The sequence below is a fragment of the Panthera tigris genome, chromosome B1 (genome assembly GCF_018350195.1).
Source record: "Panthera tigris isolate Pti1 chromosome B1, P.tigris_Pti1_mat1.1, whole genome shotgun sequence".
In the NCBI taxonomy this organism is placed as follows: Eukaryota; Metazoa; Chordata; class Mammalia; order Carnivora; family Felidae; genus Panthera; species Panthera tigris.
The window spans coordinates 193,418,763-193,433,911 of NC_056663.1; positions in this window are offsets into that span (position 1 = coordinate 193,418,763).

Here is a 15,149-nt window from a genome sequence, read left to right on the forward strand (position 1 = left end):
CTGGCAAGGAGGCTGGATGTGGGGCATGAGAAATATTTTCTAGAAGGACAGAAGAGGGTATGGCTTTCTAAGTATATCCATAAAACATAGAGACAAAAATACAGCATAGACAAAAAACACAGAAATATTTAAGTATACATACTTGTTGGAAAAGTTAGTACTCCAGTATGTTAAAGGACCTTGAGGGAGATTGTGAAGGATAAGGTTTTGAAAATGGATTCTGGGTCTAAGTTATGAGAACTCAGAGCCCTCGGTTAAACATCTGAGACTTCTTTAGTCAAGATTAATTTTTGATGGGAATCAATCAATAATACAGTATGGAGCATTTACTCTGGTCAAGGCCCATGAAGTACAGGAGAATAAAGATACATTATCTTCACTTTAGATGCTCTGCTGAGGAACAAAGAGGCTACAGAAACAACAAACCCAAAGCCACCAATTCATTTGGTCATATAGTCATTCAGTCATTTACAAATCTTAGTGAATCCCTATGATGTGCTGGGGTTCTGGGAAAATTCTTGCCCGTGGAACTCAGACAATGAAATAGATGATTATATTGTTCATTGTTACAGGTCACAGCACGAATATGTATAGAGGTGTGAGGAGGTCAGAAATCTAGTGGGAGGTTGGTCAAGGAGGGCTACCTAGAAGAGCCAGCAGCAGCACAACCCCTTAGAGTATAGCTATGTCAAGCCAAGGACAGGAGTGTTGTGCATGCCCTAGAGGGTGCAGAGAAGACTGTTTTGGGAAGAAGAAGGAGTATCGCGTGTATGTCAGAAAGTGAGGAGATCCTGTGGCTGGAACAAAATGTGTGTAGGGGGAGGTGGGTGTAGTAGGAAATGGGGTGTGCAGGGCTAAAACTGGGTAGGCGGGGCTTCATATCCCAGGATTAGGCATCTGATGAGGGCTGTCCATGGTACTGAGGAACACAGAGGAGCCAGCCTCTCAGTACTGAGACCTTGCAAACCTTCAGAGACAGAAGAAACTTTTCATAGAAATAGGAAATTTTTTAGAAGGGCTTCTAATTTTATTCTGAAGAGTGACTTATGAGAGCCCTCAGTTCAGAGAAAGAGAGGAGACAAGGAGAATTTATTTTGTACTAAATATTTTTCCCATCCCACCAACTCATTCCAGAAGGATGGTTCCTTTAGTCTTTGTGGAATGCCCAGAGAAAATGCCCAAAAACTGGTGGGAGGGTTGAAGCCTTCCGCCACTGCCCCATGAAGGCAAGGCTTTATTCTCCTTAAGTGAAAGGTGAGATAGCATCCCTGGGAGGGGATTGGGCTTGTGTACTCTGGGAATTGGCTGGAGGTCTGAGCTATGCAAATGGGAAGGGTCTAGACCCCACACGCATTATTCACCCAATCTCTCAGAAGCCCTGTCCAAAGCTGTCCCAAGGTGGTCCTTAGAGACTTAGTTTAATAATATGCTAATTTTATTGTGTTCCTACTGAAATTCTTTTCAATCAGGACTCTTAAGATCAGTGGCAGAGTGGTTTTACTGTTAGAGAATGATGTCTGACAGGAATTCGATCCTTACTCTTGTCTCTCTCAAACATTTAAAGGAACCATTACTGGAAGGGACTATAGCAGAGTTGTTCAAGGCCACTCAAGTCTGACTGCCTGAGTGTAAGAGGGCTTAGCTATCTACTGCATATATTAATTAAACTCTCAGACCTTGGGTGGCTGTATTAATCTCCTGTGACTGTTACAACAAATTACTACAAACTTGGTAGCTTAAAACAACTGAAACCTATTCTCTCTCAGTTCTAGAGGCTACATATATGATATGAATATCCCTGGATCAAATCAAGGTATCACCAGGGCCATATTCCCTCTGGATTCTCTAGGGTAGTGTCTATCCCTCACCTCTTCCAGTTTCTGGTGGCTCCTGGCATTTCTTGGCTTGTGTTGTGACTATCTAATATTCAAGGCCAACACCTTCAAATCTCTCTCTGCTTCGTCTTCACATAGCCTTCTTTGTGTGTCAGAAAATCTCCCTCTGCCTCACTCTCACAAATATATATGTGATTGCATTTACGGCCCATCTGGTAATACAAAATACCCTCTCAAGATCCTTTATTTAATCATATCTGAGAAAACCTCATTTTTTCCATACAGAGTAATCTTCAGGATATCTGTTGGGTGGCCACTTTTTCAGCCTTCCAGTGTTCTCAAATGTAACCCAGATCTAATGAAATCACCTACGTCATTGGGTAATTGTGAGGATTAAAGATGGTATCCCCATCCCCAACTCACACACACACACACACACACACACACACACACACACACACACACCAGTGTCTGCACTATATGGTAAACGGCCAATAAATATTAACAATGACTGTCATTTCATTAAAAACAAAAACAAACAAACAAAAAACCTTTCCTTTCCTTTTCTCTGCCAAATTCCTAGAGGCCTTTCTTCCTCCTCGAATCCTATCTTTCCTACCCTGTTTTGTTACTTTGTCAGTACTTAAGCATCATTTTGACAACATCATCCTTTTCCTATAACCACTTTTCTTTACCCAAGATGAACTTTCTTCTAGGAGTTGAATTTTAATTCCTCAGTGAGTGAGGGGTAAGAGGAGGAGATGGAAGAAGGGAGAGAGCTCTGGAAAAAGGAAAGAGAAAGGGGGGGCATGAATTTACACACATTGTTATGTTCTTTTCTTTTGAGAGCTCACTTTCAACCTCACTCATACCCCAGGGGATCACCCACATACCAATGTATAGGTATACCTATATACCCACATAGGGGGACTGGAAGGCATCTTAGAGTCCTTCCCTCATCTATGTATCTCTTGATCCCAATGCCACTCCCCACTTTTCACCAGCCCAGACCCAGGAGAAAGATCTCTTGGTTAGGCCTTGTCTCTTCAGTCCCTACCTAGTTAAGGTAGTTAAGGCCCTCATGGTCACCACTGCTCATGCTGATAATTAAAATGGCCTCCTAATTGGTTTTCTGTTTCCCAATTTGCTCCATCTTTTACAACTGCCAAAAACTCATTTTTGTTTGTTTGCTTGTTTGTTTTCCTCTTCAGAGGAGGTAATATGTGTCCAAATGAGAGAATTGAATTATCTTTGGACTCAGATAGGTGAATACAAGCTTTGGCTCTGTACTCAATACATGTAATGTTTCTGAGGCTCAGGCATACTCTAAAAGAGCTATTGTAAACAACTGTGTAGAATAGTGAATGCAAAGCATTTCCATGGTGCCTAGCATATAGCAGGTACCAAATAACTAGTTCTTTTCTGTGTGTTTTATAAAATAAAAACTTCTTTCACACTTCTATTATATACACATCTGCTATCAAGGACCTTGCTTTACCAATTCTTCCCTTTATATGTTGCATCCTAAATAAGTGTTCCTTTCTATTGGATCATTCCAATAAGCATACATTATCATTTGACTCTACTTCTGGGAGTGTTCACCCATTTCTATGTTTTCCTTTGTTTCAAATCTTGAAAGAATTGTCTCTTTTCAATTTCTCTCTTTTCCCTTAAAAGCACTTTAAAAAGGCTTTCTTCCCACCAATCTGTAGGAACTGCTCACTTTAAGGTCACCACTGACCTCCAAATTGTTAAATCCAGTGGTCAATTCTCAATCTTCAGCTTACTTGATATAGCAGCAGCATTTGACACAGGTGATTCACTTCCCATTGATATACTTTCTTTAGGATGCCCAGGACTCTAAAGCTTTGTGATGTTTTTCTACTTTACTAGTGTTTTTTTTTTTTCTCTCATTTTCCTTTATTGGTAACTTGTACTCATGACCTGTTCATCTGAGGCTGCCCCGAGTTCAGCATTTGTCCTTTTACTTTTTCCTTACAAGTTTACTTCTTTGATGACTACACAATATCAGATTTTAAATATCATTTGTGTGCTAAAGGGTCAAGACCTCTCTCCCAAACTCCACATCCAATATTCAACTGTTTGTTTCACATCTCTATTTGAAAGTCTAACAGACCACTCAAACTCAGTATTCTAATTATCTCCCAACCCCACCCACTGTCACAACCTGATCCACTCTGCCACCTTATCATCTAGGATGATGATAAATCTTTCCTTCCTTTGCTAAGTCCAAAAATCTCTCCCACCCAATCACCTAGGATATTGTATTTGGTTCTGGCAAACATTTTTGTGCTGTCACAGTACATTGTATAGATTGTCAATGTGATATTTTTAAAGTTTATTTATTTATTTTGAGAGCAGGGGCAAGGAGAGCAGAGTAAGAGTGAGAGAAAGAATCCCAGGAAGTCTCTTCACTGTCAGCTCAGGGCTTGATGCAGCGCTTGAACCCACCAACTGTGATATCATAGTCTGAGCCTAAAGCAAGAGTCAACCCTCAACTGACTGAGCCACCCAGGCACCCCTCAATGTGATATTTATTACACTATTTCTAATTTGCATCTTCATCTGTGTCTCCTTTCCTTTCCTATCTAGTTGTACTATACACTCCCCAACTATCAACCTGGGGGCCTATTTGTTGCGTTTTCTAACTATTCAGCACAATGCTCCATATATCATGGTCCATGATTCAAGAAATCAACTTAAAATCTGTTAAGGGTGATCAACAAATACATAAAATATAAGAAAATAAAAATTAGGTGGAAAACATACAAAGATTTGTTACTTTTTAGTCTTGATCCAGGTTTAGGGCAGAATGTAGTAATTTTTTTTTTAAATATTTATTTTGAGAGAGAGAGGGAGAGAGCATGACCAGGGGAGGGCTGGAGAGAGAAGAAGAAAGAGAATCCAAAGCAGGCTCTGCACTGTCAGCACAGAGGTGCACACGGGGCTTGAACCCACCAACCTTGAGACCACGACCTGAGCCAAAACCAAGAGTCAGAGGCTTAACCAACTGAGCCACCCAGGTACCCCTGTAGTGATTTTTACCAATGTCTGATGAAACAGAAGAGAAAAGGAGAATAGATCAATTAAAAATCTCCTCAATAAAATAATGTTAAAGCAGAGCCAGAATGGATGCCGAAGTTGGTATACATTGGGAGGATCTGAGCTCTCAATCAGAGGGACATGGAATTGAATCTCAACCTTGTCATTCACTAGTTGAGGACTTTGGGCAAGTTACTTAACCTCCTTGAGCTCAAACTTCCTCATCTGTGAAATGAACAGAATAAATACTCACCTCAAATAGTTGTATTGAACATTTAGTGGGAGAAAGCCTGGTTCATCATCAGTGCTGAATAAATGGTAGCTATTATTGTTAACAACAAGAAATTGTCTCAATAACAAGAAATGACCTTCAACTGAGAATTTTTAACTCCTAAGTGTTCTGTTTTTCTCTTTTTCTCAAAATTCTTACTTACATATGTGTGTACATGCATGCGTGTGTGTGTGTGTGTGTGGCCATGAGTTAGAGAAAAAGGAAAGGATGGAAGCGTTTGATCAAAAGGTCTCACCATCTAGCTTTGGAACCACGTGTGGCCACAAAGACTCAGGTTGGCTTTTTCAACCTACTGTCCAGTCTCGCCTGACATCATCCTCTCTTAAATCTACTACTATCTACTTTGCTCCTTGCCAGCCACTATTGCTAGAGAAAGCCACATGGAGATAGCCATGTCAAGCCTATTATCTCTAACCTCAACTTCGAGCTTTGCCCACAGTTTATCATCTCTGTACTTTATCTTGATTCGTATTGCTATGGTGTGACTCCACTTGGAAAATGAGCAATAGTTACAGTCCTGAGTAGCCCCAATAGTCCTCATTTGTTTATCCTCAAAGACAACGTGTGGGAACAGTTGCATGCAAAGTATGTTACAAATGTTAAATTCTATATGAACACAGAGAGTCCCAGCAAGCAAATCTTAGCTTTGTAAATGGCTAACTGCCCCATTTACAGATGGAGAACTCTTCATCCCAAATCTGATGTGTTCATTGTTTCCAGAATCCTAAGCTTGATACTTTGCCAAAGTCTTTAGCCTGGCAGCAACTCAACAGGGTGCATCAAGTGGCTACGTTCTTTCCTCCATTCCACTTTCTACATTCCCAATAGAACCTTTTTAGAATGTTGGCAAACGTTGTGTTGAATGATAGCCAAAACAAAACAAAACAAAACAAAACAAAACAAAACAAAAAGAATCTTCATTTTTGTGCTTTGTACACTAGGTTTACCTAAATACATCTAATGGCAAGGCATAATTAATATTTTGGAGCGCAGCTATTCAATCCTTGGAATTGTAAGTCCAATTATTGGCTTTCTTCTGCTCAATGATCAGATAATCCCACATGATGTCATAATCACTAGTGTTTACACATTGTTTTCCCTTCCATAGAATGCAACCTTCTCTAAGGCAAGAGCTGTGTCTAATTAAGCTTTGAAGAAAAAGTGTGTGTGGAGGAGTAGACCTGGGTTTTAATTCTATTTGTGTGACCTTGTACAATTATTTATTGAACTGGCCCTCACTTTGTTTCTGTTTAATAGGGCACATGAATATCTAAACCACAGAGTTGTTGGGGAAATTAACATGATTCTGCATACAGTGTGCATGGGAGCAAATGGAGATCCAGTTAATACTTGCTCTATTCCTATTCTATCTCTCTCTCTCTCTCTCTCTCTCTCTCTCCTACTTTTATATCCCAACATCCTGCTTCATTCACGATAAGCGCTTGACGAATGTGGGTGATCTTGGTTAATGAGGAGTCAGTAGAGATGATGATTAAGCCAGCTACTGTAGCCTGATCTCATATTCTATTTACCTTTTGACATCTTTTGTCCTGGAATCCCCTTGTGCACTACTTCACATTCTTTTGGCCCCACCTTTTATGCAGCCACTTACTGTAGTAACTAGTTACATGGAAGTTGTGCTAGTTTGACCAGGTGAAGCCTGACAGCAACTCACCTAAGCCTACAATGAATACCTCTTACTTCCTGCCCTTGAGATTCTCTAACACTGAAAGTTGGGAAGCATTGTGCACATAATCTGAAAGTGTAGGGGAATTAATGACTGTGGGGATATCTTTGACCTGGGGAATAAATGGTCTAATCATCTACCCCCTGTTTAGAAATATTCCATAACACTCTTTGGAAAGCCTTTCAGGACTGATGACCAGTTGGCATGCCCTTGTTTCCAGACCCTAATCTTCACTGCTCATTTCTGGAGTCACATTTCTAAATAAACTATATGGATTCAAGCCATTGCCTCAGTCTTTATTTACAGGAAACTCAAGCTAAGCCCCTTCAACCAACTCAAGCACACTGCAGTTCCTGGCACATAGTACAATAAATAGTAGGCACAATTGTTTACTTTATGCATCCATTGCTTTGCAGTAAGAACAAAGGATTCACCAATATTTTGCCTCTAAGTCTGACCTCTTGAACACTTTTTTTCTTACTCTTGAGTTTCTTCGCTATTTACATTTCCTTATGTTTTGGACAAGTAACCTTGCAACACTTGGCTGTAGTTGATTGACTCAAGGGTGGATGTCCGATCCAGAAGAGATCAATCCCTTGGTAGGGTGAGCCAATCAAGTTTCCCCCCTAGAATTGATATCAGTATGTGGTGACATTAATCTCTTGGTGAGGTTATTAACTGGGAGGTCTTAAAGAATCAGCAAGAATATATAAGAGTATAGATAAAACCAGACTGCAGATAAAAATGACTCAAAGATATCAGAGATGAGAGGACTCAACAAAAATAGGAATTGAAAAGGTAGAGCTTTCCTATTTCTGCTCTTAGTCCTTATAAAAGAGCAATTGTACTCCCTGCCCTTTGGTTCTGAGTTATACTCTTGTCCTTATAATAAATTCCCTACTGAGTTTAAAGTCAGTTCAGTGGCTTTCTTTCCCTTGGAGTTGGATACTGTCTAAAACACTCAAGGTGATTACTAATCCCTTTATCCATTGGATAGCAAGATCTTTAAAGGCCAGGGCTGTGTTCTGCTCATACTTGTTTCCCCAGTGTCTCACTTACAGCCTACATGGTAGATTTGCATGTTTAATAAATAACTAAGAGAATAACTGATTCCTTTATTCCTTTTATTCCCCCATATCTTCCCAGCCGACCTGAATACCAGTTTATAGACCACCCATGCACCCTGCTACCATTCTGAGGTTTTCCCTTCCAACTTTAACCTTCTTCATTCTTATCTTTTTAACAAGCTGATCCATATTATCCACTGTCTAGTCTATTGGTTTTTCTCTGCTTCATGCCGGCTATTGCTGCTGAAGAAAGCCACATACGTGTGATGGTCACAACAAGTCAATTCCATTTAACCTCAGTTCGAGTCTGTCCACAGCTTAGCAGTCTTTATCTCTAAAGTGATATGATATATTCCCAAAGCAACAACTACAAACCCTTTACATTACCACCCCAACTCTTTACCCACTTACTCACCACTGACTCACCTTCTGCCTCAGTGGAAAAATTGGTGACATCTGGTAAGGGATATCTTTGCTATACTTTATAGCTATTCTATATCTTCACACAGCTTTTCCTCCATTGTTCCTTCTCCCCTGTTTGCCCAAATTAATAATTTTACTTCTGCACTAGGTCGCCATGTCTACCTCCCTTTTAAGATGTCATCCCATCTCTCTACTTAGTTTTGCTGTAAGCATCTTAAAAATATCTTATTCGTCTACTGCCTCAGTATCATTATGTTCCATGGGATCCTTTGTGATCTGGGTTCCATTCACACAACTCTATTAAATTGATGAGTTGACAGTGCCCTTAAAATTACCGAATTATTCTGTCCTAATCATCCTCCAAAACATCTGATTTTTCTGACTACCCACCTCCATTCTTCAGGATTTTATAAAACTTCTTTCTTTTGGTCATTTTGCCAACTTGATGGGTGACCCTTATACCTTAAGGAAGGAAAAACTTCCTTAAGCTTTAGTCACTTTTGCTCTTTCTTGAGTATCTCTTTCTCAGTGGTACTGTTACAAGATGGTTGATTCCAATGACAATAAGGGAATTAGCTTCTCTTGTATATTCTGGTCTTGAATTTTCAACTCTCTGCTGGACAGCTCCCTTGGTTCTTTCCTAAATTGTTATATACAGAACTTATCCTCTTTTATCAAAAAGACTAAATATGTATGATTTTGTATGACTGATCCAGACGGAGAATGTCAGAAAAGAGAGAAAGATGGAGAAAAATTAAAAAAAAATGAGTCTCAGATTTTTACCCACTGATTTACTAGAGGTAATGTAGATAGAAAAAGCCAGGAGGCATTGGGTCATCCCTTTCTTCACTCTCATTTCCAAGATAATTGGTTAGGAGGCAGATGATTGTTTATTGAATTCCTACCGTGTGTCAGATAGTGATATAGGCATTTTATTTTTTTTATTTTTTAGAAGTCTTTTAAAAATTTTAATTCCAGTATAGTTGACATACAGTGTTACATTAGTTTCAGGCATTCAATATAGTGATTCAACAATTCCTTATATCACCCAGTGCTTATCAGGACACATGCCCTCCTAATCTCCATCACCTGTTTCACCCATTCCTCCTATCCATGTACCCTCTGGTAACCATCAGTTTGTTCTCTATAGTTTAGAGCCTGTTTCTTGACTTCTCTCTCTCTTTTTCCTTTGCTCACTTGCTTTGCTTCTTAAATTCTAAGCATGAGTGAATTTATATGGTATTTGTATTTTTCTGACTGACTTATTTCACTTAGCATTATACTCTTTAGCTCCATCCATGTTGTTGTGAATGGCAAGATTCCATTCTTTTTATGGATGAATAATATTCCACTGTGTACATATACCACTTCTTTACCCATTCATCTGTTGATGGACAGTTTGGTTGCTCTCATAATTTGGCTATTGTAAATAGTGCTTCAATAAACATGGGAGTGCATGTATCTCTTTGAGTTAGTGTTTTTGTATTTTGGAGGTAAATATCCAGTAGCGTGATTACTAGATCATAAGGTGGTTTTATTTTTAACTTTTTGAGGAATCTCCATACCATTTTCCAGATGGCTGCACCAGTTTGCATTCCTATGAAAAGCTCAAGAGGGTTTTACATAGGCATTTTAAATAGGATATTTCATTTAATTTTTGAAATAATTCTGTTTTATATATTTTCTATTATTGATCTTATTTTACAGATAAGAAACCAGCACTATAATATATTAAGTGAGATTTCTCAAGATTATGTAATGAGTTATAAATCCAGGATTTAGTCCTAAGTCTATTCAACTTCAAAAACTGTCTTCCTCATCATAGCTCATAATATGACAATATAATGAAGTGCATAAAGCCTTGAAGATTAAAGCAAAATTAATGACTGACTTTAAATTCTCACTTACAGCTGAAGTCAATTTTTTTTTTTAATTTGTGATGGTCAGTTATAACTCCTCGTCAGTCCTTCTGTTTGGGAAATTCTTTTCTCAGATATTATTGAGACCAAGCTTTTATTTTATTCAGGGTTCCTCTTCAATTATAATTCTAAAACACAACTTTCTCTTCTGTACTCTTCTTTATACTTTGTGTGTGTATGTATGTGTATCTGTATGTGTGTGTGTGTTTTAAGATTTTGTTGTTAAGTAATCTCTACACCCAATGTGGGGCTTGAATTTACAATCCTGAGATCAAAAGTCACATGTTCTACTGACTGAGCCAGCCAGGTGTCCCTATACTGTTTTTTTTTTTTTTTAACACACACACACACACACACACACACACATCCTTATATCAGGGTTTCTCACCATGTTATTGGCAGTTTGGGCTAAATACTTCTTAATGTGGGTTAGGCTATTCTGTGCCTTATAGCAAGTTTAGCAGCATCCCCGGCCTCTCCCAACTAGCTGATAGCATCTTCCCCTAATATGACAACCAAAAATATCTCCAGACATTATCAAATGTCTTCTTAGGGGCAAAATAACCCACGTTGGGAATAACTGGTCTGTATATACATATATAGATACCTACATCCATATCCAAATACATCCAACAAAAATGCTTGTGTGGTTCACGAAGGCTGAGATTTATTATTCTTGCTCACATCTCTATCCCAGTGCTTGGAACAATGCCTGACACATACTTGGCATAAAATGCAATAAATGTTTATTGAGTAAATAAATAAATGAGGAGGAAGGGACAATTTTTATGGAGAACCTACTTTATGCCAGATCCTTCATTAAGAACTTTTCTTCGTAACAACTCTGTGATGTGAATAATAATAAACTTGTTTCCTAGATGAGAAAATAGAGGATAAGAGAGAATGGTTTCCCTGATTCACACAGCTAGACAGTTTGAGAGTTGACATTCCAACCCGATTCTGTCTATAGTAAATTTTACCCTTTATTCCAGGACAGATAATTGTGATATACAATTATGAGAGTGAGAGTTTAAGACTGAACAAATTTACCATTCCAGCTTTTGCAGGGAAAATGGCTTACAAATCATGTGCTGGCCAAAATAGAATTTTTGAGCTCTGTTTCCCAAAATTTTCCTATCTCCCACCTTGTTTCTCAAATGAAATGTTTAGTAATCTGCCTTGATTTCTTTCTTTTCCTCACTATGCATCAGAATCACAAAAACTTAAAGCTAAATTGTTGCCTAGCATGTTCTGTCCTGATACTTCTTCGACTTCTCATATGGTTATCCTCCTTGTTCATTAATGTCTGATCAATTGATATTTTTTCCCCCTGAATGTGCCACTCACATTAATGCCACAGATTTGTTGCACTTAATTTTCCCTGTCTTTGAAATGATTGTTTTGAGAGGTATAGGAAGATGGCAGCGTAGGAGGACACTGGGCTCACCGCGCGTCCTGCTGATCACTAAGATTCCACCTACACCTGCCTAAAGAACCCAGAAAACCGCCAGAGGATTAGCAGAACGGAGTCTCCGGAGCCAAGCGCCGACGAGAGGCCCACGGAAGAGGGTAGGAAGGGCGGAGAGGCAGTGCGCGCTCCACGGACTGGCAGGAGGGAGCTGGGGTGGAGGGGTGGCTCGCCGGCCAAGCAGAGCCCCCGAGTCTGGCTGGCAAAAGCGGAGGGGCCGGACGGACTGTGTTCCAACAGCAAGCGCGACTTAGTGTCTGGGAGGTCATAAGTTAACAGCTCTGCTCAGAAAGCGGGAAGGCTGGAGGACAAAGGGAGGGAGAGCTGCTGAGCCCCCGGAAGGCAGAGCTCAGCTTGGCGGGGAACAAAGGCGCTCGCCAGCGCCATCTCCCCCCCCCATCCCCCAGCCAAAATCCCAAAGGGAACCGGTTCCTGCCAGGGAACTTGCTCGCTCCACGCAAACACCCAACTCTGTGCTTCTGCGGAGCCAAACCTCCGGCAGCGGATCTGACTCCCTCCCGCTGCCACAGGGCCCCTCCTGAAGTGGATCACCTAAGGAGAAGCGAGCTAAGCCTGCCCCTCCTGCCCCCGTGCACATTGCCTACCCACCCCAGCTAATACGCCAGATCCCCAGCACCACAAGCCTGGCAGTGTGCAAGTAGCCCAGATGGGCCACGCCACCCCACAGTGAATCCCGCCCCTAGGAGAGGGGAAGAGAAGGCACACACCAGTCTGACTGTGGCCCCAGCGGTGGGCTGGGGGCAGACATCAGGTCTGACTGCGGCCCCTCCCACCAACTCCAGTTATACACCACAGCACAGGGGAAGTGCCCTGCAGGTCCTCACCACTCCAGGGACTATCCAAAATGACCAAACGGAAGAATTCCCCTCAGAAGAATCTCCAGGAAATAACAACAGCTAATGAACTGATCAAAAAGGATTTAAATAATATAACAGAAAGTGAATTTAGAATAATAGTCATAAAATTAATCGCTGGGCTTGAAAACAGTATAGAGGACAGCAGAGCATCTCTTGCTACAGAGATCGAGGGACTAAGGAACAGTCACGAGGAGCTGAAAAACGCTTTAAACGAAATGCAAAACAAAATGGAAACCACGACAGCTCGGCTTGAAGAAGCAGAGGAGAGAATAGGTGAACTAGAAGATAAAGTTATGGAAAAAGAGGAAGCTGAGAAAAAGAGAGATAAAAAAATCCAGGAGTATGAGGGGAAAATTAGAGAACTAAGTGATACACTAAAAAGAAATAATATACGCATAATTGGTATCCCAGAGGAGGAAGAGAGAGGGAAAGGTGCTGAAGGGGTACTTGAAGAAATAATAGCTGAGAAGTTCCCTGAACTGGGGAAGGAAAAAGGCATTGAAATCCAAGAGGCACAGAGAACTCCCTTCAGACGTAACTTGAATCGATCTTCTGCACGACATATCATAGTGAAACTGGCAAAATACAAGGATAAAGAGAAAATTCTGAAAGCAGCAAGGGATAAACGTGCCCTCACATATAAAGGGAGACGTATAAGACTCGTGACTGATCTCTCTTTTGAAACTTGGCAGGCCAGAAAGGATTGGCACGAGATCTTCAGTGTGCTAAACAGAAAAAATATGCAGCCGAGAATCCTTTATCCAGCAAGTCTGTCATTTAGAATAGAAGGAGAGATAAAGGTCTTCCCAAACAAACAGAAACTGAAGGAATTTGTCACCACTAAACCAGCCCTACAAGAGATCCTAAGGGGGATCCTGTGAGACAAAGTACCAGAGACATCACTATAAGCATAAAACATACAGACATCACAATGACTCTAAACCCGTATCTTTCTATAATAACACTGAATGTAAATGGATTAAATGCGCCAACCAAAAGACATAGGGTATCAGAATGGATAAAAAAAACAAGACCCATCTATTTGCTGTCTACAAGAGACTCATTTTAGACCTGAGGACACCTTTAGATTGAGAGTGAGGGGATGGAGAACTATTTATCATGCTACTGGAAGCCAAAAGAAAGCTGGAGTAGCCATACTTATATCAGACAAACTAGACTTTAAATTAAAGGCTGTAACAAGAGATGAAGAAGGGCATTATATAATAATTACAGGGTCTATCCATCAGGAAGAGCTAACAATTATAAATGTCTATGCGCTGAATACCGGAGCCCCCAAATATATAAAACAATTACTCATAAACATAAGCAACCTTATTGATAAGAATGTGGTAATTGTAGGGGACTTTAACACTCCACTTACAGAAATGGATAGATCATCTAGACACACAGTCAATAAAGAAACAAGGGCCCTGAATGATACATTGGATCAGATGGACTTGACAGATATATTTAGAACTCTGCATCCCAAAGCAACAGAATATACTTTCTTCTCGAGTGCACATGGAACATTCTCCAAGATAGATCATATACTGGGTCACAAAACAGCCCTTCATAAGTTTACAAGAATTGAAATTATACCATGTATACTTTCAGACCACAATGCTATGAAGCTTGAAATCAACCACAGGAAAAAGTCTGGAAAACCTCCAAAAGCGTGGAGGTTAAATAACACCCTACTAAAGAATGAGTGGGTCAAGCAGGCAATTAGAGAAGAAATTAAAAAATATATGGAAACAAACGAAAATGAAAATACAACAATCCAAACGCTTTGGGACGCAGCGAAGGCAGTCCTGAGAGGAAAATACATTGCAATCCAGGCCTATCTCAAGAAACAAGAAAAATCCCAAATACAAAATCTAACAGCACACCTAAAGGAAATAGAAGCAGAACAGCAAAGGCAGCCTAAACCCAGCAGAAGAAGAGAAATAATAAAGATCAGAGCAGAAATAAACAATATAGAATCTAAAAAAACTGTAGAGCAGATCAACGAAACCAAGAGTTGGTTTTTTGAAAAAATAAACAAAATTGACAAACCTCTAGCCAGGCTTCTCAAAAAGAAAAGGGAGATGACCCAAATAGATAAAATCATGAATGAAAATGGAATTATTACAACCAATCCCTCAGAAATACAAACAATTATCAGGGAATACTATGAAAAATTGTATGCCAACAAATTGGACAACCTGGAAGAAATGGACAAAATCCTAAACACCCACACTCTTCCAAAACTCAATCAGGAGGAAATAGAAAGCTTGAACAGACCCATAACCAGCGAAGAAATTGAATTGGTTATCAAAAATCTCCCAACAAATAAGAGTCCAGGACCAGATGGCTTCCCAGCGGAGTTCTACCAGACGTTTAAAGCAGAGATAATACCTATCCTTCTCAAGCTATTTCAAGAAATAGAAAGGGAAGGAAAACTTCCAGACTCATTCTATGAAGCCAGTATTACTTTGGTTCCTAAACCAGACAGAGACCCAGTAAAAAAAGAGAACT